The sequence below is a fragment of the Sinohyriopsis cumingii genome, unplaced genomic scaffold, assembly GCF_028554795.1.
Source record: "Sinohyriopsis cumingii isolate HCF-2022 unplaced genomic scaffold, ASM2855479v2 utg003582l, whole genome shotgun sequence".
Taxonomy (NCBI): domain Eukaryota; kingdom Metazoa; phylum Mollusca; class Bivalvia; order Unionida; family Unionidae; genus Sinohyriopsis; species Sinohyriopsis cumingii.
Window position 1 is genome coordinate 38187 of NW_028316535.1, and position 26409 is coordinate 64595.

At 38.3% G+C, this 26409-nt stretch overlaps 13 non-coding genes across 13 annotated transcripts; all 13 read right to left on the reverse strand.

Moving 5' to 3' along the window:
• Nucleotides 1-97: 97 nt before the first annotated feature.
• Trnac-gca (transfer RNA cysteine (anticodon GCA)) lies at nt 98-169 on the reverse strand. Its single transcript has one exon. It is a non-coding gene; the product is annotated as a tRNA-Cys (tRNA).
• Nucleotides 170-2662: 2493 nt separating this feature from the next.
• On the reverse strand, nt 2663-2734 carry Trnac-gca (transfer RNA cysteine (anticodon GCA)). The gene has a single exon. It is a non-coding gene; the product is annotated as a tRNA-Cys (tRNA).
• Nucleotides 2735-4282: 1548 nt separating this feature from the next.
• Nucleotides 4283-4354, reverse strand: Trnac-gca (transfer RNA cysteine (anticodon GCA)). Its single transcript has one exon. It is a non-coding gene; the product is annotated as a tRNA-Cys (tRNA).
• A 2494-nt stretch (nt 4355-6848) lies between these two features.
• On the reverse strand, nt 6849-6920 carry Trnac-gca (transfer RNA cysteine (anticodon GCA)). The gene has a single exon. It is a non-coding gene; the product is annotated as a tRNA-Cys (tRNA).
• Nucleotides 6921-8468: 1548 nt separating this feature from the next.
• On the reverse strand, nt 8469-8540 carry Trnac-gca (transfer RNA cysteine (anticodon GCA)). Its single transcript has one exon. It is a non-coding gene; the product is annotated as a tRNA-Cys (tRNA).
• Nucleotides 8541-11025: 2485 nt separating this feature from the next.
• On the reverse strand, nt 11026-11097 carry Trnac-gca (transfer RNA cysteine (anticodon GCA)). The gene has a single exon. It is a non-coding gene; the product is annotated as a tRNA-Cys (tRNA).
• Nucleotides 11098-12645: 1548 nt separating this feature from the next.
• Trnac-gca (transfer RNA cysteine (anticodon GCA)) lies at nt 12646-12717 on the reverse strand. Its single transcript has one exon. It is a non-coding gene; the product is annotated as a tRNA-Cys (tRNA).
• Nucleotides 12718-15203: 2486 nt separating this feature from the next.
• Nucleotides 15204-15275, reverse strand: Trnac-gca (transfer RNA cysteine (anticodon GCA)). Its single transcript has one exon. It is a non-coding gene; the product is annotated as a tRNA-Cys (tRNA).
• Nucleotides 15276-16823: 1548 nt separating this feature from the next.
• Nucleotides 16824-16895, reverse strand: Trnac-gca (transfer RNA cysteine (anticodon GCA)). The gene has a single exon. It is a non-coding gene; the product is annotated as a tRNA-Cys (tRNA).
• Nucleotides 16896-19381: 2486 nt separating this feature from the next.
• On the reverse strand, nt 19382-19453 carry Trnac-gca (transfer RNA cysteine (anticodon GCA)). The gene has a single exon. It is a non-coding gene; the product is annotated as a tRNA-Cys (tRNA).
• Nucleotides 19454-21001: 1548 nt separating this feature from the next.
• On the reverse strand, nt 21002-21073 carry Trnac-gca (transfer RNA cysteine (anticodon GCA)). The gene has a single exon. It is a non-coding gene; the product is annotated as a tRNA-Cys (tRNA).
• A 2486-nt stretch (nt 21074-23559) lies between these two features.
• Trnac-gca (transfer RNA cysteine (anticodon GCA)) lies at nt 23560-23631 on the reverse strand. The gene has a single exon. It is a non-coding gene; the product is annotated as a tRNA-Cys (tRNA).
• A 1548-nt stretch (nt 23632-25179) lies between these two features.
• On the reverse strand, nt 25180-25251 carry Trnac-gca (transfer RNA cysteine (anticodon GCA)). The gene has a single exon. It is a non-coding gene; the product is annotated as a tRNA-Cys (tRNA).
• Nucleotides 25252-26409: the final 1158 nt, after the last annotated feature.

The following is a 26409-nucleotide window of genomic DNA, read 5'->3' on the forward strand; positions in this document are numbered from 1 at the left end:
GCAAAAGTAAATTGATGTCAAACAATAGACATTACCATGGAACTTGACATAACTGAGATAGAAATGTTTATGTGTTCCTTGTTAAAAATAATGATAAAGGGGACACCCGGGTTCGAACCGGGGACCTCTCGATCTGCAGTCGAATGCTCTACCACTGAGCTATATCCCCTTCGTAAATAAGTCAGCTCAAATTATAATAAGGAAGTATTAAATCACCATCTGTCTTATCTTTCCATGCATACTTACAAACGAGAATGACCGGTACCTCTGGTATGTTTTGCCGCTGATGACCAGAGATATCGTCAAGCCTGAATGACCACTTGCATTTGTTTAGCAATGTTGGTTCAGCTGAATTTTGATCGTGACTCCGCTTATTATTGTAATAGCCAATGAAAGTAACACATCCACGCCACAATTAAAGAGTGAAGGAATTTATTTAGCACAATACTAGATCACGTCGCGCTTTTTAACATTTGCGTAGAATTTTCCTTTCAATAGTTATTACTGCTACTGCATGCATTTATCTAAAGGGACAAATCTCTCTGTGAGGTCAAATGCTGTTCCCCTTGCAAATCGGAAATTTGCAATCATGAGACAAAGTTAGTAAGTCGCCACCTGTTGCAGGAATATATCAACATGACCTGAATATTATAAGACAATATGGTATCAGTGATTTGCCACGCATTTGTTTGAAAGTTGTTCATGAGAGACCGACAAACAGACAGACAGTCAAAAAGGAACAGAGTGATAGCGATGGAGACCAAGGATGACATAAAGACACCACTATGCTGATTACTTGGAGGAATAACCAATGATGTTTTATCGGATATACTCAGTGGAAAAATAATTTTCAAAATATAAGCAAATGTCTATTGATGTGTCAAGATGGATATTAACATAGACCTTGCTATAATTGGGACAGAAAATTTGTGTGGTCAATAATACAAATGTATATGAAGGGGACACCCGGGTTCGAACCAGGGATCTGCAGTCGAATGCTCTACCACTGACTACCATATGTCTGCGGATTCCAACTTTTCGATGGGTAATGAACTCAGACCCTACACCCCTACATAAATGTCGAAATCTCAAAAATGGGGTGGCAAGGGTCAGAGGAAACTCATACTATAAAGTAATATTTTGTCCATATTATTAGTTACGTGTGATCGTTTTCATAAAAACATTTCTATGCCATCTGTCATCCTGATCTTTTATTTCTATACCATTAACACCGTTGGAACATTTTTATCCGTTATACTCCATGTTTTGCCCTTTAAGTTTAGAATTATATGGAAGGGTTTGTAATTTTTCGGCTTTTATGCAAGTCTTCACTTCACATTTTTTTCCAGTTTACTTTTTAGTTGGCACCATATAGACACTGTCGTTGTGAGATGCATTAAACACTACTATATACATAAATATAAAGGGGCACTTCTCCATGTAATTTGAAAAGCTGTACGAGTTGAGCTATATTCGCTTCGCATGTCGGGAAATTGCAGTAATGTTACCGAATTGGTAGGTCTCCACCTCTTACATACGAACCTTATCTGTATAGTCCAACATGAACAGTGGTGCCCATCCACCGGTCGCGATCAAATCAGGGTCACGAGCACGTTCTAGAGGGTTACAGAGGATCTCCTGGATAGCGAGGCTCGCAAAATAGATTTTTAGTAGGATCGCGGCCAATAAAGGTTGGAAACAACTGAACCAGACTGTTTTAGGATACATTTTGAAGACGGTATAGGGAAATATGCTTTGGTCTGTTTTGCGACCCATTCGGCTGAAGTCGTAGGTAAGAGAGAGAGAGAGAGAGAGAGAGACAGACAGACAGACAGATTCACAACTTAATCCTGTTCGTGACTCTTCTTCTTGTTGTACTAATGTCATCAACGCATCCACACAACAATTCATGATATCAAGGAATTTATTTCTCACAATACAAACGACACCATCCCCTTAACCTTTAGGTAAATTATTCCTTACAATAGTTATTACAGCTACTGCATGAATACATCTAACGGGACATTTCTCTATGTGTAGTCAAATGCTCTAGTAGTTGAGCTATATTCCCTTTTCGAATTGGAAATCGCCAATTTCGAGACAAAGTTTGTAAGTTGCCACCTGTTGCATAAGAACATTATCTGTATAGTTGAAGTAAAACAGTGGTTCCCATCCCCCCGGTTGCGACTTCAATCAGGGTCGCTAGAAGGTTCTGGAGGGTCCCGTTGGGTCAAAAGGACCTTTGTAAGGAGGAAAAACGTATCAAAAGCCGGAAATGCGCCCGTGAGGCTCTGAAGAAAAAAAAAGACTGTTCACGGTGGAGGTCAATAAACGATGAAACCTGTTTGCTAGAATGACCTGGGGTTTGTTTTGAAGTTGGATTCAGGAAATATACTTATCCCTGATGAGAGACTTATTAGTTTGAAAATTGTAAATGAGAGAGACAAATAAACAGAAAGACAGACAGGCAGAGAGACAGAAAGACAAAGAGGGATAGAATGAGACCGCAATGCGTAATGTTTGGGGGAATAAAAAGAGCTTCTACCGGATATACTAAGCGGAAAAATAATTTCTTGCAACCAATTTAAATTGATGTGTCATTGTGGATATTGACATCGAATTAGACATAATTTTGTATGGCCAACGTTTAAAAGTTTCATGAAGGGGACACCCGGGTTCGAACCGAGGACCTCTCGATCTGCAGTCGAATGCTCTACCACTGAGCTATATCCCCTTCGTAAATGGCAGGGGATCTCAAATTATAATAAGTACGTGGGAAATCGTTATTTATCGCATATCATCTTTATCTGTGTAAGTGAATGAGAGTGACTCGGACCTCTGGTATGCCTTGGCGCTTGTAACCAAAACTATGGTTAGGTCTGAATGACACATCACATTTGTTTAGCAATATTTGTTAAGCTGAATTGTGATAGCGACTCCAGTTCTTATTGTACTAACGATAGTAATCAACACTTCCGAACAACAATTAAAAAGTGAAATTATTTATTTGTTACAATACAAGTGCTCCTCTCCTTATATTTTAACATTTCAGTAGAATATTCCTTAAAATACTTATTAAATCTCACGGATCTTGTGTGCGTTATTTAAAGTAAATATCACTTTCAGGTGCAAAATGCTCGTACACTATCACACCCATTTTTCACGTGAGCTGATTTGATGAATACATTTCGTCGTACGTTGAGATCATGGCTTACATATTTGACAGACACACACGATACACATATTACGATTGCCGTTTGTGTGCAACACGTAATCATATTTTCTGTATAATCACCAATTCATGTTATCTTCCTGGTATTGTTTTGCACAAGGTGACACATGAAAGAAAACGTATAATGGCCCTAAATACGATTACCTATGACGTACAGAGGAGTCCGACGCCGTCATGTAATATCTTTTCCAAATAACTGTTGCATGTTATCTTTATCTTTTATTTCTCTACATTTGACAAAGTTTGTACATCTTTATTCGTTATACTCCATCTTCTTATACTGTATTTTTATAATAATTTTGAAGGCTTTATATTCCTATAGATTTTGTGTAAGTCTTCATTTTAAACATTTTGAACTTGACTTTACTTGGCACCATATATACACTATTGTTGTGATGTACATTTAAACATTATCACACGCATACATGTAAAGGCACACATCTCGATGTGAAGTCAAAAGTTGTACCAGTTGAGCTATATTCCCTTCGCATATTGGAAATCTCCAATTTTGAAAGAAAATTGTTTATTTGCCCTGTTGTATATGAACCTTATCTGTATGGTGAACCAAGAACAGTGATTTTCAATCCCCCCAGGTCGCGAAAAGAAATCAGGGTGTCGAGCACATAGCGGAGGGTGGTGGAAGGTGTCCAGGATATTTTTTTAGGCGGACAAAATTCATCGAAAGGTGGAAATGGGTCTTGGGGATCAGGAAAAAGTTTTCTTATTAGGGTCTCGGCCATAATTGGAACGACTGAACTAAAGTTATCGGGAGTATATTTTGCTGTTGGTATCGGAAAATATCATTAGCCTTGAGTCGAGACTCGTAAGTTGGAAAGTTGTACATGAGATAGAGAGAAAGAGAGAGAGAGACAGAACGAAAATGCGTATTATATGCTGGGATATCCATAGGTTTTACCGAATATAATCAGTCCGTTAAACATTCCGCCCCAACAGCAAAAGTAAATTGATGTCAAACAATAGACATTACCATGGAACTTGACATAACTGAGATAGAAATGTTTATGTGTTCCTTGTTAAAAATAATGATAAAGGGGACACCCGGGTTCGAACCGGGGACCTCTCGATCTGCAGTCGAATGCTCTACCACTGAGCTATATCCCCTTCGTAAATAAGTCAGCTCAAATTATAATAAGGAAGTATTAAATCACCATCTGTCTTATCTTTCCATGCATACTTACAAACGAGAATGACCGGTACCTCTGGTATGTTTTGCCGCTGATGACCAGAGATATCGTCAAGCCTGAATGACCACTTGCATTTGTTTAGCAATGTTGGTTCAGCTGAATTTTGATCGTGACTCCGCTTATTATTGTAATAGCCAATGAAAGTAACACATCCACGCCACAATTAAAGAGTGAAGGAATTTATTTAGCACAATACTAGATCACGTCGCGCTTTTTAACATTTGCGTAGAATTTTCCTTTCAATAGTTATTACTGCTACTGCATGCATTTATCTAAAGGGACAAATCTCTCTGTGAGGTCAAATGCTGTTCCCCTTGCAAATCGGAAATTTGCAATCATGAGACAAAGTTAGTAAGTCGCCACCTGTTGCAGGAATATATCAACATGACCTGAATATTATAAGACAATATGGTATCAGTGATTTGCCACGCATTTGTTTGAAAGTTGTTCATGAGAGACCGACAAACAGACAGACAGTCAAAAAGGAACAGAGTGATAGCGATGGAGACCAAGGATGACATAAAGACACCACTATGCTGATTACTTGGAGGAATAACCAATGATGTTTTATCGGATATACTCAGTGGAAAAATAATTTTCAAAATATAAGCAAATGTCTATTGATGTGTCAAGATGGATATTAACATAGACCTTGCTATAATTGGGACAGAAAATTTGTGTGGTCAATAATACAAATGTATATGAAGGGGACACCCGGGTTCGAACCAGGGATCTGCAGTCGAATGCTCTACCACTGACTACCATATGTCTGCGGATTCCAACTTTTCGATGGGTAATGAACTCAGACCCTACACCCCTACATAAATGTCGAAATCTCAAAAATGGGGTGGCAAGGGTCAGAGGAAACTCATACTATAAAGTAATATTTTGTCCATATTATTAGTTACGTGTGATCGTTTTCATAAAAACATTTCTATGCCATCTGTCATCCTGATCTTTTATTTCTATACCATTAACACCGTTGGAACATTTTTATCCGTTATACTCCATGTTTTGCCCTTTAAGTTTAGAATTATATGGAAGGGTTTGTAATTTTTCGGCTTTTATGCAAGTCTTCACTTCACATTTTTTTCCAGTTTACTTTTTAGTTGGCACCATATAGACACTGTCGTTGTGAGATGCATTAAACACTACTATATACATAAATATAAAGGGGCACTTCTCCATGTAATTTGAAAAGCTGTACGAGTTGTGCTATATTCGCTTCGCATGTCGGGAAATTGCAGTAATGTTACCGAATTGGTAGGTCTCCACCTCTTACATACGAACCTTATCTGTATAGTCCAACATGAACAGTGGTGCCCATCCCACCGGTCGCGATCAAATCAGGGTCACGAGCACGTTCTAGAGGGTTACAGAGGATCTCCTGGATAGCGAGGCTCGCAAAATAGATTTTTAGTAGGATCGCGGCCAATAAAGGTTGGAAACAACTGAACCAGACTGTTTTAGGATACATTTTGAAGACGGTATAGGGAAATATGCTTTGGTCTGTTTTGCGACCCATTCGGCTGAAGTCGTAGGTAAGAGAGAGAGAGAGAGAGAGAGAGACAGACAGACAGACAGATTCACAACTTAATCCTGTTCGTGACTCTTCTTCTTGTTGTACTAATGTCATCAACGCATCCACACAACAATTCATGATATCAAGGAATTTATTTCTCACAATACAAACGACACCATCCCCTTAACCTTTAGGTAAATTATTCCTTACAATAGTTATTACAGCTACTGCATGAATACATCTAACGGGACATTTCTCTATGTGTAGTCAAATGCTCTAGTAGTTGAGCTATATTCCCTTTTCGAATTGGAAATCGCCAATTTCGAGACAAAGTTTGTAAGTTGCCACCTGTTGCATAAGAACATTATCTGTATAGTTGAAGTAAAACAGTGGTTCCCATCCCCCCGGTTGCGACTTCAATCAGGGTCGCTAGAAGGTTCTGGAGGGTCCCGTTGGGTCAAAAGGACCTTTGTAAGGAGGAAAAACGTATCAAAAGCCGGAAATGCGCCCGTAAGACTCTGAAGAAAAAAAAAGACTCTTCACGGTGGAGGTCAATAAACGATGAAACCTGTTTGCTAGAATGACCTGGGGTATGTTTTGAAGTTGGATTCAGGAAATATACTTATCCCTGATGAGAGACTTATTAGTTTGAAAATTGTAAATGAGAGAGACAAATAAACAGAAAGACAGACAGGCAGAGAGACAGAAAGACAAAGAGGGATAGAATGAGACCGCAATGCGTAATGTTTGGGGGAATAAAAAGAGCTTCTACCGGATATACTAAGCGGAAAAATAATTTCTTGCAACCAATTTAAATTGATGTGTCATTGTGGATATTGACATCGAATTAGACATAATTTTGTATGGCCAACGTTTAAAAGTTTCATGAAGGGGACACCCGGGTTCGAACCGAGGACCTCTCGATCTGCAATCGAATGCTCTACCACTGAGCTATATCCCCTTCGTAAATGGCAGGGGATCTCAAATTATAATAAGTACGTGGGAAATCGTTATTTATCGCATATCATCTTTATCTGTGTAAGTGAATGAGAGTGACTCGGACCTCTGGTATGCCTTGGCGCTTGTAACCAAAACTATGGTTAGGTCTGAATGACACATCACATTTGTTTAGCAATATTTGTTAAGCTGAATTGTGATAGCGACTCCAGTTCTTATTGTACTAACGATAGTAATCAACACTTCCGAACAACAATTAAAAAGTGAAATTATTTATTTGTTACAATACAAGTGCTCCTCTCCTTATATTTTAACATTTCAGTAGAATATTCCTTAAAATACTTATTAAATCTCACGGATCTTGTGTGCGTTATTTAAAGTAAATATCACTTTCAGGTGCAAAATGCTCGTACACTATCACACCCATTTTTCACGTGAGCTGATTTGATGAATACATTTCGTCGTACGTCGAGATCATGGCTTACATATTTGACAGACACACACGATACACATATTACGATTGCCGTTTGTGTGCAACACGTAATCATATTTTCTGTATAATCACCAATTCATGTTATCTTCCTGGTATTGTTTTGCACAAGGTGACACATGAAAGAAAACGTATAATGGCCCTAAATACGATTACCTATGACGTACAGAGGAGTCCGACGCCGTCATGTAATATCTTTTCCAAATAACTGTTGCATGTTATCTTTATCTTTTATTTCTCTACATTTGACAAAGTTTGTACATCTTTATTCGTTATACTCCATCTTCTTATACTGTATTTTTATAATAATTTTGAAGGCTTTATATTCCTATAGATTTTGTGTAAGTCTTCATTTTAAACATTTTGAACTTGACTTTACTTGGCACCATATATACACTATTGTTGTGATGTACATTTAAACATTATCACACGCATACATGTAAAGGCACACATCTCGATGTGAAGTCAAAAGTTGTACCAGTTGAGCTATATTCCCTTCGCATATTGGAAATCTCCAATTTTGAAAGAAAATTGTTTATTTGCCCTGTTGTATATGAACCTTATCTGTATGGTGAACCAAGAACAGTGATTTTCAATCCCCCCAGGTCGCGAAAAGAAATCAGGGTGTCGAGCACATAGCGGAGGGTGGTGGAAGGTGTCCAGGATATTTTTTTAGGCGGACAAAATTCATCGAAAGGTGGAAATGGGTCTTGGGGATCAGGAAAAAGTTTTCTTATTAGGGTCTCGGCCATAATTGGAACGACTGAACTAAAGTTATCGGGAGTATATTTTGCTGTTGGTATCGGAAAATATCATTAGCCTTGAGTCGAGACTCGTAAGTTGGAAAGTTGTACATGAGATAGAGAGAAAGAGAGAGAGAGACAGAACGAAAATGCGTATTATATGCTGGGATATCCATAGGTTTTACCGAATATAATCAGTCCGTTAAACATTCCGCCCCAACAGCAAAAGTAAATTGATGTCAAACAATAGACATTACCATGGAACTTGACATAACTGAGATAGAAATGTTTATGTGTTCCTTGTTAAAAATAATGATAAAGGGGACACCCGGGTTCGAACCGGGGACCTCTCGATCTGCAGTCGAATGCTCTACCACTGAGCTATATCCCCTTCGTAAATAAGTCAGCTCAAATTATAATAAGGAAGTATTAAATCACCATCTGTCTTATCTTTCCATGCATACTTACAAACGAGAATGACCGGTACCTCTGGTATGTTTTGCCGCTGATGACCAGAGATATCGTCAAGCCTGAATGACCACTTGCATTTGTTTAGCAATGTTGGTTCAGCTGAATTTTGATCGTGACTCCGCTTATTATTGTAATAGCCAATGAAAGTAACACATCCACGCCACAATTAAAGAGTGAAGGAATTTATTTAGCACAATACTAGATCACGTCGCGCTTTTTAACATTTGCGTAGAATTTTCCTTTCAATAGTTATTACTGCTACTGCATGCATTTATCTAAAGGGACAAATCTCTCTGTGAGGTCAAATGCTGTTCCCCTTGCAAATCGGAAATTTGCAATCATGAGACAAAGTTAGTAAGTCGCCACCTGTTGCAGGCCTATATCAACATGACCTGAATATTATAAGACAATATGGTATCAGTGATTTGCCACGCATTTGTTTGAAAGTTGTTCATGAGAGACCGACAAACAGACAGACAGTCAAAAAGGAACAGAGTGATAGCGATGGAGACCAAGGATGACATAAAGACACCACTATGCTGATTACTTGGAGGAATAACCAATGATGTTTTATCGGATATACTCAGTGGAAAAATAATTTTCAAAATATAAGCAAATGTCTATTGATGTGTCAAGATGGATATTAACATAGACCTTGCTATAATTGGGACAGAAAATTTGTGTGGTCAATAATACAAATGTATATGAAGGGGACACCCGGGTTCGAACCAGGGATCTGCAGTCGAATGCTCTACCACTGACTACCCTATGTCTGCGGATTCCAACTTTTCGATGGGTAATGAACTCAGACCCTACACCCCTACATAAATGTCGAAATCTCAAAAATGGGGTGGCAAGGGTCAGAGGAAACTCATACTATAAAGTAATATTTTGTCCATATTATTAGTTACGTGTGATCGTTTTCATAAAAACATTTCTATGCCATCTGTCATCCTGATCTTTTATTTCTATACCATTAACACCGTTGGAACATTTTTATCCGTTATACTCCATGTTTTGCCCTTTAAGTTTAGAATTATATGGAAGGGTTTGTAATTTTTCGGCTTTTATGCAAGTCTTCACTTCACATTTTTTTCCAGTTTACTTTTTAGTTGGCACCATATAGACACTGTCGTTGTGAGATGCATTAAACACTACTATATACATAAATATAAAGGGGCACTTCTCCATGTAATTTGAAAAGCTGTACGAGTTGAGCTATATTCGCTTCGCATGTCGGGAAATTGCAGTAATGTTACCGAATTGGTAGGTCTCCACCTTTTACATACGAACCTTATCTGTATAGTCCAACATGAACAGTGGTGCCCATCCACCGGTCGCGATCAAATCAGGGTCACGAGCACGTTCTAGAGGGTTACAGAGGATCTCCTGGATAGCGAGGCTCGCAAAATAGATTTTTAGTAGGATCGCGGCCAATAAAGGTTGGAAACAACTGAACCAGACTGTTTTAGGATACATTTTGAAGACGGTATAGGGAAATATGCTTTGGTCTGTTTTGCGACCCATTCGGCTGAAGTCGTAGGTAAGAGAGAGAGAGACAGACAGACAGACAGACAGATTCACAACTTAATCCTGTTCGTGACTCTTCTTCTTGTTGTACTAATGTCATCAACGCATCCACACAACAATTCATGATATCAAGGAATTTATTTCTCACAATACAAACGACACCATCCCCTTAACCTTTAGGTAAATTATTCCTTACAATAGTTATTACAGCTACTGCATGAATACATCTAACGGGACATTTCTCTATGTGTAGTCAAATGCTCTAGTAGTTGAGCTATATTCCCTTTTCGAATTGGAAATCGCCAATTTCGAGACAAAGTTTGTAAGTTGCCACCTGTTGCATAAGAACATTATCTGTATAGTTGAAGTAAAACAGTGGTTCCCATCCCCCCGGTTGCGACTTCAATCAGGGTCGCTAGAAGGTTCTGGAGGGTCCCGTTGGGTCAAAAGGACCTTTGTAAGGAGGAAAAACGTATCAAAAGCCGGAAATGCGCCCGTAAGACTCTGAAGAAAAAAAAAGACTCTTCACGGTGGAGGTCAATAAACGATGAAACCTGTTTGCTAGAATGACCTGGGGTATGTTTTGAAGTTGGATTCAGGAAATATACTTATCCCTGATGAGAGACTTATTAGTTTGAAAATTGTAAATGAGAGAGACAAATAAACAGAAAGACAGACAGGCAGAGAGACAGAAAGACAAAGAGGGATAGAATGAGACCGCAATGCGTAATGTTTGGGGGAATAAAAAGAGCTTCTACCGGATATACTAAGCGGAAAAATAATTTCTTGCAACCAATTTAAATTGATGTGTCATTGTGGATATTGACATCGAATTAGACATAATTTTGTATGGCCAACGTTTAAAAGTTTCATGAAGGGGACACCCGGGTTCGAACCGAGGACCTCTCGATCTGCAATCGAATGCTCTACCACTGAGCTATATCCCCTTCGTAAATGGCAGGGGATCTCAAATTATAATAAGTACGTGGGAAATCGTTATTTATCGCATATCATCTTTATCTGTGTAAGTGAATGAGAGTGACTCGGACCTCTGGTATGCCTTGGCGCTTGTAACCAAAACTATGGTTAGGTCTGAATGACACATCACATTTGTTTAGCAATATTTGTTAAGCTGAATTGTGATAGCGACTCCAGTTCTTATTGTACTAACGATAGTAATCAACACTTCCGAACAACAATTAAAAAGTGAAATTATTTATTTGTTACAATACAAGTGCTCCTCTCCTTATATTTTAACATTTCAGTAGAATATTCCTTAAAATACTTATTAAATCTCACGGATCTTGTGTGCGTTATTTAAAGTAAATATCACTTTCAGGTGCAAAATGCTCGTACACTATCACACCCATTTTTCACGTGAGCTGATTTGATGAATACATTTCGTCGTACGTCGAGATCATGGCTTACATATTTGACAGACACACACGATACACATATTACGATTGCCGTTTGTGTGCAACACGTAATCATATTTTCTGTATAATCACCAATTCATGTTATCTTCCTGGTATTGTTTTGCACAAGGTGACACATGAAAGAAAACGTATAATGGCCCTAAATACGATTACCTATGACGTACAGAGGAGTCCGACGCCGTCATGTAATATCTTTTCCAAATAACTGTTGCATGTTATCTTTATCTTTTATTTCTCTACATTTGACAAAGTTTGTACATCTTTATTCGTTATACTCCATCTTCTTATACTGTATTTTTATAATAATTTTGAAGGCTTTATATTCCTATAGATTTTGTGTAAGTCTTCATTTTAAACATTTTGAACTTGACTTTACTTGGCACCATATATACACTATTGTTGTGATGTACATTTAAACATTATCACACGCATACATGTAAAGGCACACATCTCGATGTGAAGTCAAAAGTTGTACCAGTTGAGCTATATTCCCTTCGCATATTGGAAATCTCCAATTTTGAAAGAAAATTGTTTATTTGCCCTGTTGTATATGAACCTTATCTGTATGGTGAACCAAGAACAGTGATTTTCAATCCCCCCAGGTCGCGAAAAGAAATCAGGGTGTCGAGCACATAGCGGAGGGTGGTGGAAGGTGTCCAGGATATTTTTTTAGGCGGACAAAATTCATCGAAAGGTGGAAATGGGTCTTGGGGATCAGGAAAAAGTTTTCTTATTAGGGTCTCGGCCATAATTGGAACGACTGAACTAAAGTTATCGGGAGTATATTTTGCTGTTGGTATCGGAAAATATCATTAGCCTTGAGTCGAGACTCGTAAGTTGGAAAGTTGTACATGAGATAGAGAGAAAGAGAGAGAGAGACAGAACGAAAATGCGTATTATATGCTGGGATATCCATAGGTTTTACCGAATATAATCAGTCCGTTAAACATTCCGCCCCAACAGCAAAAGTAAATTGATGTCAAACAATAGACATTACCATGGAACTTGACATAACTGAGATAGAAATGTTTATGTGTTCCTTGTTAAAAATAATGATAAAGGGGACACCCGGGTTCGAACCGGGGACCTCTCGATCTGCAGTCGAATGCTCTACCACTGAGCTATATCCCCTTCGTAAATAAGTCAGCTCAAATTATAATAAGGAAGTATTAAATCACCATCTGTCTTATCTTTCCATGCATACTTACAAACGAGAATGACCGGTACCTCTGGTATGTTTTGCCGCTGATGACCAGAGATATCGTCAAGCCTGAATGACCACTTGCATTTGTTTAGCAATGTTGGTTCAGCTGAATTTTGATCGTGACTCCGCTTATTATTGTAATAGCCAATGAAAGTAACACATCCACGCCACAATTAAAGAGTGAAGGAATTTATTTAGCACAATACTAGATCACGTCGCGCTTTTTAACATTTGCGTAGAATTTTCCTTTCAATAGTTATTACTGCTACTGCATGCATTTATCTAAAGGGACAAATCTCTCTGTGAGGTCAAATGCTGTTCCCCTTGCAAATCGGAAATTTGCAATCATGAGACAAAGTTAGTAAGTCGCCACCTGTTGCAGGCCTATATCAACATGACCTGAATATTATAAGACAATATGGTATCAGTGATTTGCCACGCATTTGTTTGAAAGTTGTTCATGAGAGACCGACAAACAGACAGACAGTCAAAAAGGAACAGAGTGATAGCGATGGAGACCAAGGATGACATAAAGACACCACTATGCTGATTACTTGGAGGAATAACCAATGATGTTTTATCGGATATACTCAGTGGAAAAATAATTTTCAAAATATAAGCAAATGTCTATTGATGTGTCAAGATGGATATTAACATAGACCTTGCTATAATTGGGACAGAAAATTTGTGTGGTCAATAATACAAATGTATATGAAGGGGACACCCGGGTTCGAACCAGGGATCTGCAGTCGAATGCTCTACCACTGACTACCCTATGTCTGCGGATTCCAACTTTTCGATGGGTAATGAACTCAGACCCTACACCCCTACATAAATGTCGAAATCTCAAAAATGGGGTGGCAAGGGTCAGAGGAAACTCATACTATAAAGTAATATTTTGTCCATATTATTAGTTACGTGTGATCGTTTTCATAAAAACATTTCTATGCCATCTGTCATCCTGATCTTTTATTTCTATACCATTAACACCGTTGGAACATTTTTATCCGTTATACTCCATGTTTTGCCCTTTAAGTTTAGAATTATATGGAAGGGTTTGTAATTTTTCGGCTTTTATGCAAGTCTTCACTTCACATTTTTTTCCAGTTTACTTTTTAGTTGGCACCATATAGACACTGTCGTTGTGAGATGCATTAAACACTACTATATACATAAATATAAAGGGGCACTTCTCCATGTAATTTGAAAAGCTGTACGAGTTGAGCTATATTCGCTTCGCATGTCGGGAAATTGCAGTAATGTTACCGAATTGGTAGGTCTCCACCTTTTACATACGAACCTTATCTGTATAGTCCAACATGAACAGTGGTGCCCATCCACCGGTCGCGATCAAATCAGGGTCACGAGCACGTTCTAGAGGGTTACAGAGGATCTCCTGGATAGCGAGGCTCGCAAAATAGATTTTTAGTAGGATCGCGGCCAATAAAGGTTGGAAACAACTGAACCAGACTGTTTTAGGATACATTTTGAAGACGGTATAGGGAAATATGCTTTGGTCTGTTTTGCGACCCATTCGGCTGAAGTCGTAGGTAAGAGAGAGAGAGACAGACAGACAGACAGACAGATTCACAACTTAATCCTGTTCGTGACTCTTCTTCTTGTTGTACTAATGTCATCAACGCATCCACACAACAATTCATGATATCAAGGAATTTATTTCTCACAATACAAACGACACCATCCCCTTAACCTTTAGGTAAATTATTCCTTACAATAGTTATTACAGCTACTGCATGAATACATCTAACGGGACATTTCTCTATGTGTAGTCAAATGCTCTAGTAGTTGAGCTATATTCCCTTTTCGAATTGGAAATCGCCAATTTCGAGACAAAGTTTGTAAGTTGCCACCTGTTGCATAAGAACATTATCTGTATAGTTGAAGTAAAACAGTGGTTCCCATCCCCCCGGTTGCGACTTCAATCAGGGTCGCTAGAAGGTTCTGGAGGGTCCCGTTGGGTCAAAAGGACCTTTGTAAGGAGGAAAAACGTATCAAAAGCCGGAAATGCGCCCGTGAGGCTCTGAAGAAAAAAAAAAGACTCTTCACGGTCGAGGTCAATAAACGATGAAACCTGTTTACTAGAATGACCTGGGGTATGTTTTGAAGTTGGATTCAGGAAATATACTTATCCCTGATGAGAGACTTATTAGTTTGAAAATTGTAAATGAGAGAGACAGATAAACAGAAAGACAGACAGGCAGAGAGACAGAAAGACAAAGAGGGATAGAATGAGACCGCAATGCGTAATGTTTGGGGGAATAAAAAGAGCTTCTACCGGATATACTAAGCGGAAAAATAATTTCTTGCAACCAATTTAAATTGATGTGTCATTGTGGATATTGACATCGAATTAGACATAATTTTGTATGGCCAACGTTTAAAAGTTTCATGAAGGGGACACCCGGGTTCGAACCGAGGACCTCTCGATCTGCAGTCGAATGCTCTACCACTGAGCTATATCCCCTTCGTAAATGGCAGGGGATCTCAAATTATAATAAGTACGTGGGAAATCGTTATTTATCGCATATCATCTTTATCTGTGTAAGTGAATGAGAGTGACTCGGACCTCTGGTATGCCTTGGCGCTTGTAACCAAAACTATGGTTAGGTCTGAATGACACATCACATTTGTTTAGCAATATTTGTTAAGCTGAATTGTGATAGCGACTCCAGTTCTTATTGTACTAACGATAGTAATCAACACTTCCGAACAACAATTAAAAAGTGAAATTATTTATTTGTTACAATACAAGTGCTCCTCTCCTTATATTTTAACATTTCAGTAGAATATTCCTTAAAATACTTATTAAATCTCACGGATCTTGTGTGCGTTATTTAAAGTAAATATCACTTTCAGGTGCAAAATGCTCGTACACTATCACACCCATTTTTCACGTGAGCTGATTTGATGAATACATTTCGTCGTACGTCGAGATCATGGCTTACATATTTGACAGACACACACGATACACATATTACGATTGCCGTTTGTGTGCAACACGTAATCATATTTTCTGTATAATCACCAATTCATGTTATCTTCCTGGTATTGTTTTGCACAAGGTGACACATGAAAGAAAACGTATAATGGCCCTAAATACGATTACCTATGACGTACAGAGGAGTCCGACGCCGTCATGTAATATCTTTTCCAAATAACTGTTGCATGTTATCTTTATCTTTTATTTCTCTACATTTGACAAAGTTTGTACATCTTTATTCGTTATACTCCATCTTCTTATACTGTATTTTTATAATAATTTTGAAGGGTTTATATTCCTATAGATTTTGTGTAAGTCTTCATTTTAAACATTTTGAACTTGACTTTACTTGGCACCATATATACACTATTGTTGTGATGTACATTTAAACATTATCACACGCATACATGTAAAGGCACACTTCTCGATGTGAAGTCAAATGTTGTACCAGTTGAGCTATATTCCCTTCGCATATTGGAAATCTCCAATTTTGAAAGAAAATTGTTTATTTGCCCTGTTGTATATGAACCTTATCTGTATGGTGAACCAAGAACAGTGATTTTCAATCCCCCCAGGTCGCGAAAAGAAATCAGGGTGTCGAGCACATAGCGGAGGGTGGTGGAAGGTGTCCAGGATTTTTTTTTAGGCGGATAAAATTCATCGAAAGGTGGAAATGGGTCTTGGGGATCAGGAAAAAGTTTTCTTATTAGGGTCTCGGCCATAATTGGAACGACTGAACTAAAGTTATCGGGAGTATATTTTGCTGTTGGTATCGGAAAATATCATTAGCCTTGAGTCGAGACTCGTAAGTTGGAAAGTTGTACATGAGATAGAGAGAAAGAGAGAGAGAGACAGAACGAAAATGCGTATTATATGCTGGGATATCCATAGGTTTTACCGAATATAATCAGTCCGTTAAACATTCCGCCCCAACAGCAAAAGTAAATTGATGTCAAACAATAGACATTACCATGGAACTTGACATAACTGAGATAGAAATGTTTATGTGTTCCTTGTTAAAAATAATGATAAAGGGGACACCCGGGTTCGAACCGGGGACCTCTCGATCTGCAGTCGAATGCTCTACCACTGAGCTATATCCCCTTCGTAAATAAGTCAGCTCAAATTATAATAAGGAAGTATTAAATCACCATCTGTCTTATCTTTCCATGCATACTTACAAACGAGAATGACCGGTACCTCTGGTATGTTTTGCCGCTGATGACCAGAGATATCGTCAAGCCTGAATGACCACTTGCATTTGTTTAGCAATGTTGGTTCAGCTGAATTTTGATCGTGACTCCGCTTATTATTGTAATAGCCAATGAAAGTAACACATCCACGCCACAATTAAAGAGTGAAGGAATTTATTTAGCACAATACTAGATCACGTCGCGCTTTTTAACATTTGCGTAGAATTTTCCTTTAAATAGTTATTACTGCTACTGCATGCATTTATCTAAAGGGACAAATCTCTCTGTGAGGTCAAATGCTGTTCCCCTTGCAAATCGGAAATTTGCAATCATGAGACAAAGTTAGTAAGTCGCCACCTGTTGCAGGCCTATATCAACATGACCTGAATATTATAAGACAATATGGTATCAGTGATTTGCCACGCATTTGTTTGAAAGTTGTTCATGAGAGACCGACAAACAGACAGACAGTCAAAAAGGAACAGAGTGATAGCGATGGAGACCAAGGATGACATAAAGACACCACTATGCTGATTACTTGGAGGAATAACCAATGATGTTTTATCGGATATACTCAGTGGAAAAATAATTTTCAAAATATAAGCAAATGTCTATTGATGTGTCAAGATGGATATTAACATAGACCTTGCTATAATTGGGACAGAAAATTTGTGTGGTCAATAATACAAATGTATATGAAGGGGACACCCGGGTTCGAACCAGGGATCTGCAGTCGAATGCTCTACCACTGACTACCCTATGTCTGCGGATTCCAACTTTTCGATGGGTAATGAACTCAGACCCTACACCCCTACATAAATGTCGAAATCTCAAAAATGGGGTGGCAAGGGTCAGAGGAAACTCATACTATAAAGTAATATTTTGTCCATATTATTAGTTACGTGTGATCGTTTTCATAAAAACATTTCTATGCCATCTGTCATCCTGATCTTTTATTTCTATACCATTAACACCGTTGGAACATTTTTATCCGTTATACTCCATGTTTTGCCCTTTAAGTTTAGAATTATATGGAAGGGTTTGTAATTTTTCGGCTTTTATGCAAGTCTTCACTTCACATTTTTTTCCAGTTTACTTTTTAGTTGGCACCATATAGACACTGTCGTTGTGAGATGCATTAAACACTACTATATACATAAATATAAAGGGGCACTTCTCCATGTAATTTGAAAAGCTGTACGAGTTGTGCTATATTCGCTTCGCATGTCGGGAAATTGCAGTAATGTTACCGAATTGGTAGGTCTCCACCTCTTACATACGAACCTTATCTGTATAGTCCAACATGAACAGTGGTGCCCATCCACCGGTCGCGATCAAATCAGGGTCACGAGCACGTTCTAGAGGGTTACAGAGGATCTCCTGGATAGCGAGGCTCGCAAAATAGATTTTTAGTAGGATCGCGGCCAATAAAGGTTGGAAACAACTGAACCAGACTGTTTTAGGATACATTTTGAAGACGGTATAGGGAAATATGCTTTGGTCTGTTTTGCGACCCATTCGGCTGAAGTCGTAGGTAAGAGAGAGAGAGACAGACAGACAGACAGACAGATTCACAACTTAATCCTGTTCGTGACTCTTCTTCTTGTTGTACTAATGTCATCAACGCATCCACACAACAATTCATGATATCAAGGAATTTATTTCTCACAATACAAACGACACCATCCCCTTAACCTTTAGGTAAATTATTCCTTACAATAGTTATTACAGCTACTGCATGAATACATCTAACGGGACATTTCTCTATGTGTAGTCAAATGCTCTAGTAGTTGAGCTATATTCCCTTTTCGAATTGGAAATCGCCAATTTCGAGACAAAGTTTGTAAGTTGCCACCTGTTGCATAAGAACATTATCTGTATAGTTGAAGTAAAACAGTGGTTCCCATCCCCCCGGTTGCGACTTCAATCAGGGTCGCTAGAAGGTTCTGGAGGGTCCCGTTGGGTCAAAAGGACCTTTGTAAGGAGGAAAAACGTATCAAAAGCCGGAAATGCGCCCGTGAGGCTCTGAAGAAAAAAAAAAGACTCTTCACGGTCGAGGTCAATAAACGATGAAACCTGTTTACTAGAATGACCTGGGGTATGTTTTGAAGTTGGATTCAGGAAATATACTTATCCCTGATGAGAGACTTATTAGTTTGAAAATTGTAAATGAGAGAGACAGATAAACAGAAAGACAGACAGGCAGAGAGACAGAAAGACAAAGAGGGATAGAATGAGACCGCAATGCGTAATGTTTGGGGGAATAAAAAGAGCTTCTACCGGATATACTAAGCGGAAAAATAATTTCTTGCAACCAATTTAAATTGATGTGTCATTGTGGATATTGACATCGAATTAGACATAATTTTTTATGGCCAACGTTTAAAAGTTTCATGAAGGGGACACCCGGGTTCGAACCGAGGACCTCTCGATCTGCAGTCGAATGCTCTACCACTGAGCTATATCCCCTTCGTAAATGGCAGGGGATCTCAAATTATAATAAGTACGTGGGAAATCGTTATTTATCGCATATCATCTTTATCTGTGTAAGTGAATGAGAGTGACTCGGACCTCTGGTATGCCTTGGCGCTTGTAACCAAAACTATGGTTAGGTCTGAATGACACATCACATTTGTTTAGCAATATTTGTTAAGCTGAATTGTGATAGCGACTCCAGTTCTTATTGTACTAACGATAGTAATCAACACTTCCGAACAACAATTAAAAAGTGAAATTATTTATTTGTTACAATACAAGTGCTCCTCTCCTTATATTTTAACATTTCAGTAGAATATTCCTTAAAATACTTATTAAATCTCACGGATCTTGTGTGCGTTATTTAAAGTAAATATCACTTTCAGGTGCAAAATGCTCGTACACTATCACACCCATTTTTCACGTGAGCTGATTTGATGAATACATTTCGTCGTACGTCGAGATCATGGCTTACATATTTGACAGACACGCACGATACACATATTACGATTGCCGTTTGTGTGCAACACGTAATCATATTTTCTGTATAATCACCAATTCATGTTATCTTCCTGGTATTGTTTTGCACAAGGTGACACATGAAAGAAAACGTATAATGGCCCTAAATACGATTACCTATGACGTACAGAGGAGTCCGACGCCGTCATGTAATATCTTTTCCAAATAACTGTTGCATGTTATCTTTATCTTTTATTTCTCTACATTTGACAAAGTTTGTACATCTTTATTCGTTATACTCCATCTTCTTATACTGTATTTTTATAATAATTTTGAAGGGTTTATATTCCTATAGATTTTGTGTAAGTCTTCATTTTAAACATTTTGAACTTGACTTTACTTGGCACCATATATACACTATTGTTGTGATGTACATTTAAACATTATCACACGCATACATGTAAAGGCACACTTCTCGATGTGAAGTCAAATGTTGTACCAGTTGAGCTATATTCCCTTCGCATATTGGAAATCTCCAATTTTGAAAGAAAATTGTTTATTTGCCCTGTTGTATATGAACCTTATCTGTATGGTGAACCAAGAACAGTGATTTTCAATCCCCCCAGGTCGCGAAAAGAAATCAGGGTGTCGAGCACATAGCGGAGGGTGGTGGAAGGTGTCCAGGATTTTTTTTTAGGCGGATAAAATTCATCGAAAGGTGGAAATGGGTCTTGGGGATCAGGAAAAAGTTTTCTTATTAGGGTCTCGGCCATAATTGGAACGACTGAACTAAAGTTATCGGGAGTATATTTTGCTGTTGGTATCGGAAAATATCATTAGCCTTGAGTCGAGACTCGTAAGTTGGAAAGTTGTACATGAGATAGAGAGAAAGAGAGAGAGAGACAGAACGAAAATGCGTATTATATGCTGGGATATCCATAGGTTTTACCGAATATAATCAGTCCGTTAAACATTCCGCCCCAACAGCAAAAGTAAATTGATGTCAAACAATAGACATTACCATGGAACTTGACATAACTGAGATAGAAATGTTTATGTGTTCCTTGTTAAAAATAATGATAAAGGGGACACCCGGGTTCGAACCGGGGACCTCTCGATCTGCAGTCGAATGCTCTACCACTGAGCTATATCCCCTTCGTAAATAAGTCAGCTCAAATTATAATAAGGAAGTATTAAATCACCATCTGTCTTATCTTTCCATGCATACTTACAAACGAGAATGACCGGTACCTCTGGTATGTTTTGCCGCTGATGACCAGAGATATCGTCAAGCCTGAATGACCACTTGCATTTGTTTAGCAATGTTGGTTCAGCTGAATTTTGATCGTGACTCCGCTTATTATTGTAATAGCCAATGAAAGTAACACATCCACGCCACAATTAAAGAGTGAAGGAATTTATTTAGCACAATACTAGATCACGTCGCGCTTTTTAACATTTGCGTAGAATTTTCCTTTAAATAGTTATTACTGCTACTGCATGCATTTATCTAAAGGGACAAATCTCTCTGTGAGGTCAAATGCTGTTCCCCTTGCAAATCGGAAATTTGCAATCATGAGACAAAGTTAGTAAGTCGCCACCTGTTGCAGGCCTATATCAACATGACCTGAATATTATAAGACAATATGGTATCAGTGATTTGCCACGCATTTGTTTGAAAGTTGTTCATGAGAGACCGACAAACAGACAGACAGTCAAAAAGGAACAGAGTGATAGCGATGGAGACCAAGGATGACATAAAGACACCACTATGCTGATTACTTGGAGGAATAACCAATGATGTTTTATCGGATATACTCAGTGGAAAAATAATTTTCAAAATATAAGCAAATGTCTATTGATGTGTCAAGATGGATATTAACATAGACCTTGCTATAATTGGGACAGAAAATTTGTGTGGTCAATAATACAAATGTATATGAAGGGGACACCCGGGTTCGAACCAGGGATCTGCAGTCGAATGCTCTACCACTGACTACCCTATGTCTGCGGATTCCAACTTTTCGATGGGTAATGAACTCAGACCCTACACCCCTACATAAATGTCGAAATCTCAAAAATGGGGTGGCAAGGGTCAGAGGAAACTCATACTATAAAGTAATATTTTGTCCATATTATTAGTTACGTGTGATCGTTTTCATAAAAACATTTCTATGCCATCTGTCATCCTGATCTTTTATTTCTATACCATTAACACCGTTGGAACATTTTTATCCGTTATACTCCATGTTTTGCCCTTTAAGTTTAGAATTATATGGAAGGGTTTGTAATTTTTCGGCTTTTATGCAAGTCTTCACTTCACATTTTTTTCCAGTTTACTTTTTAGTTGGCACCATATAGACACTGTCGTTGTGAGATGCATTAAACACTACTATATACATAAATATAAAGGGGCACTTCTCCATGTAATTTGAAAAGCTGTACGAGTTGTGCTATATTCGCTTCGCATGTCGGGAAATTGCAGTAATGTTACCGAATTGGTAGGTCTCCACCTCTTACATACGAACCTTATCTGTATAGTCCAACATGAACAGTGGTGCCCATCCACCGGTCGCGATCAAATCAGGGTCACGAGCACGTTCTAGAGGGTTACAGAGGATCTCCTGGATAGCGAGGCTCGCAAAATAGATTTTTAGTAGGATCGCGGCCAATAAAGGTTGGAAACAACTGAACCAGACTGTTTTAGGATACATTTTGAAGACGGTATAGGGAAATATGCTTTGGTCTGTTTTGCGACCCATTCGGCTGAAGTCGTAGGTAAGAGAGAGAGAGACAGACAGACAGACAGACAGATTCACAACTTAATCCTGTTCGTGACTCTTCTTCTTGTTGTACTAATGTCATCAACGCATCCACACAACAATTCATGATATCAAGGAATTTATTTCTCACAATACAAACGACACCATCCCCTTAACCTTTAGGTAAATTATTCCTTACAATAGTTATTACAGCTACTGCATGAATACATCTAACGGGACATTTCTCTATGTGTAGTCAAATGCTCTAGTAGTTGAGCTATATTCCCTTTTCGAATTGGAAATCGCCAATTTCGAGACAAAGTTTGTAAGTTGCCACCTGTTGCATAAGAACATTATCTGTATAGTTGAAGTAAAACAGTGGTTCCCATCCCCCCGGTTGCGACTTCAATCAGGGTCGCTAGAAGGTTCTGGAGGGTCCCGTTGGGTCAAAAGGACCTTTGTAAGGAGGAAAAACGTATCAAAAGCCGGAAATGCGCCCGTGAGGCTCTGAAGAAAAAAAAAAGACTCTTCACGGTCGAGGTCAATAAACGATGAAACCTGTTTACTAGAATGACCTGGGGTATGTTTTGAAGTTGGATTCAGGAAATATACTTATCCCTGATGAGAGACTTATTAGTTTGAAAATTGTAAATGAGAGAGACAGATAAACAGAAAGACAGACAGGCAGAGAGACAGAAAGACAAAGAGGGATAGAATGAGACCGCAATGCGTAATGTTTGGGGGAATAAAAAGAGCTTCTACCGGATATACTAAGCGGAAAAATAATTTCTTGCAACCAATTTAAATTGATGTGTCATTGTGGATATTGACATCGAATTAGACATAATTTTTTATGGCCAACGTTTAAAAGTTTCATGAAGGGGACACCCGGGTTCGAACCGAGGACCTCTCGATCTGCAGTCGAATGCTCTACCACTGAGCTATATCCCCTTCGTAAATGGCAGGGGATCTCAAATTATAATAAGTACGTGGGAAATCGTTATTTATCGCATATCATCTTTATCTGTGTAAGTGAATGAGAGTGACTCGGACCTCTGGTATGCCTTGGCGCTTGTAACCAAAACTATGGTTAGGTCTGAATGACACATCACATTTGTTTAGCAATATTTGTTAAGCTGAATTGTGATAGCGACTCCAGTTCTTATTGTACTAACGATAGTAATCAACACTTCCGAACAACAATTAAAAAGTGAAATTATTTATTTGTTACAATACAAGTGCTCCTCTCCTTATATTTTAACATTTCAGTAGAATATTCCTTAAAATACTTATTAAATCTCACGGATCTTGTGTGCGTTATTTAAAGTAAATATCACTTTCAGGTGCAAAATGCTCGTACACTATCACACCCATTTTTCACGTGAGCTGATTTGATGAATACATTTCGTCGTACGTCGAGATCATGGCTTACATATTTGACAGACACACACGATACACATATTACGATTGCCGTTTGTGTGCAACACGTAATCATATTTTCTGTATAATCACCAATTCATGTTATCTTCCTGGTATTGTTTTGCACAAGGTGACACATGAAAGAAAACGTATAATGGCCCTAAATACGATTACCTATGACGTACAGAGGAGTCCGACGCCGTCATGTAATATCTTTTCCAAATAACTGTTGCATGTTATCTTTATCTTTTATTTCTCTACATTTGACAAAGTTTGTACATCTTTATTCGTTATACTCCATCTTCTTATACTGTATTTTTATAATAATTTTGAAGGGTTTATATTCCTATAGATTTTGTGTAAGTCTTCATTTTAAACATTTTGAACTTGACTTTACTTGGCACCATATATACACTATTGTTGTGATGTACATTTAAACATTATCACACGCATACATGTAAAGGCACACTTCTCGATGTGAAGTCAAATGTTGTACCAGTTGAGCTATATTCCCTTCGCATATTGGAAATCTCCAATTTTGAAAGAAAATTGTTTATTTGCCCTGTTGTATATGAACCTTATCTGTATGGTGAACCAAGAACAGTGATTTTCAATCCCCCCAGGTCGCGAAAAGAAATCAGGGTGTCGAGCACATAGCGGAGGGTGGTGGAAGGTGTCCAGGATTTTTTTTTAGGCGGATAAAATTCATCGAAAGGTGGAAATGGGTCTTGGGGATCAGGAAAAAGTTTTCTTATTAGGGTCTCGGCCATAATTGGAACGACTGAACTAAAGTTATCGGGAGTATATTTTGCTGTTGGTATCGGAAAATATCATTAGCCTTGAGTCGAGACTCGTAAGTTGGAAAGTTGTACATGAGATAGAGAGAAAGAGAGAGAGAGACAGAACGAAAATGCGTATTATATGCTGGGATATCCATAGGTTTTACCGAATATAATCAGTCCGTTAAACATTCCGCCCCAACAGCAAAAGTAAATTGATGTCAAACAATAGACATTACCATGGAACTTGACATAACTGAGATAGAAATGTTTATGTGTTCCTTGTTAAAAATAATGATAAAGGGGACACCCGGGTTCGAACCGGGGACCTCTCGATCTGCAGTCGAATGCTCTACCACTGAGCTATATCCCCTTCGTAAATAAGTCAGCTCAAATTATAATAAGGAAGTATTAAATCACCATCTGTCTTATCTTTCCATGCATACTTACAAACGAGAATGACCGGTACCTCTGGTATGTTTTGCCGCTGATGACCAGAGATATCGTCAAGCCTGAATGACCACTTGCATTTGTTTAGCAATGTTGGTTCAGCTGAATTTTGATCGTGACTCCGCTTATTATTGTAATAGCCAATGAAAGTAACACATCCACGCCACAATTAAAGAGTGAAGGAATTTATTTAGCACAATACTAGATCACGTCGCGCTTTTTAACATTTGCGTAGAATTTTCCTTTAAATAGTTATTACTGCTACTGCATGCATTTATCTAAAGGGACAAATCTCTCTGTGAGGTCAAATGCTGTTCCCCTTGCAAATCGGAAATTTGCAATCATGAGACAAAGTTAGTAAGTCGCCACCTGTTGCAGGCCTATATCAACATGACCTGAATATTATAAGACAATATGGTATCAGTGATTTGCCACGCATTTGTTTGAAAGTTGTTCATGAGAGACCGACAAACAGACAGACAGTCAAAAAGGAACAGAGTGATAGCGATGGAGACCAAGGATGACATAAAGACACCACTATGCTGATTACTTGGAGGAATAACCAATGATGTTTTATCGGATATACTCAGTGGAAAAATAATTTTCAAAATATAAGCAAATGTCTATTGATGTGTCAAGATGGATATTAACATAGACCTTGCTATAATTGGGACAGAAAATTTGTGTGGTCAATAATACAAATGTATATGAAGGGGACACCCGGGTTCGAACCAGGGATCTGCAGTCGAATGCTCTACCACTGACTACCCTATGTCTGCGGATTCCAACTTTTCGATGGGTAATGAACTCAGACCCTACACCCCTACATAAATGTCGAAATCTCAAAAATGGGGTGGCAAGGGTCAGAGGAAACTCATACTATAAAGTAATATTTTGTCCATATTATTAGTTACGTGTGATCGTTTTCATAAAAACATTTCTATGCCATCTGTCATCCTGATCTTTTATTTCTATACCATTAACACCGTTGGAACATTTTTATCCGTTATACTCCATGTTTTGCCCTTTAAGTTTAGAATTATATGGAAGGGTTTGTAATTTTTCGGCTTTTATGCAAGTC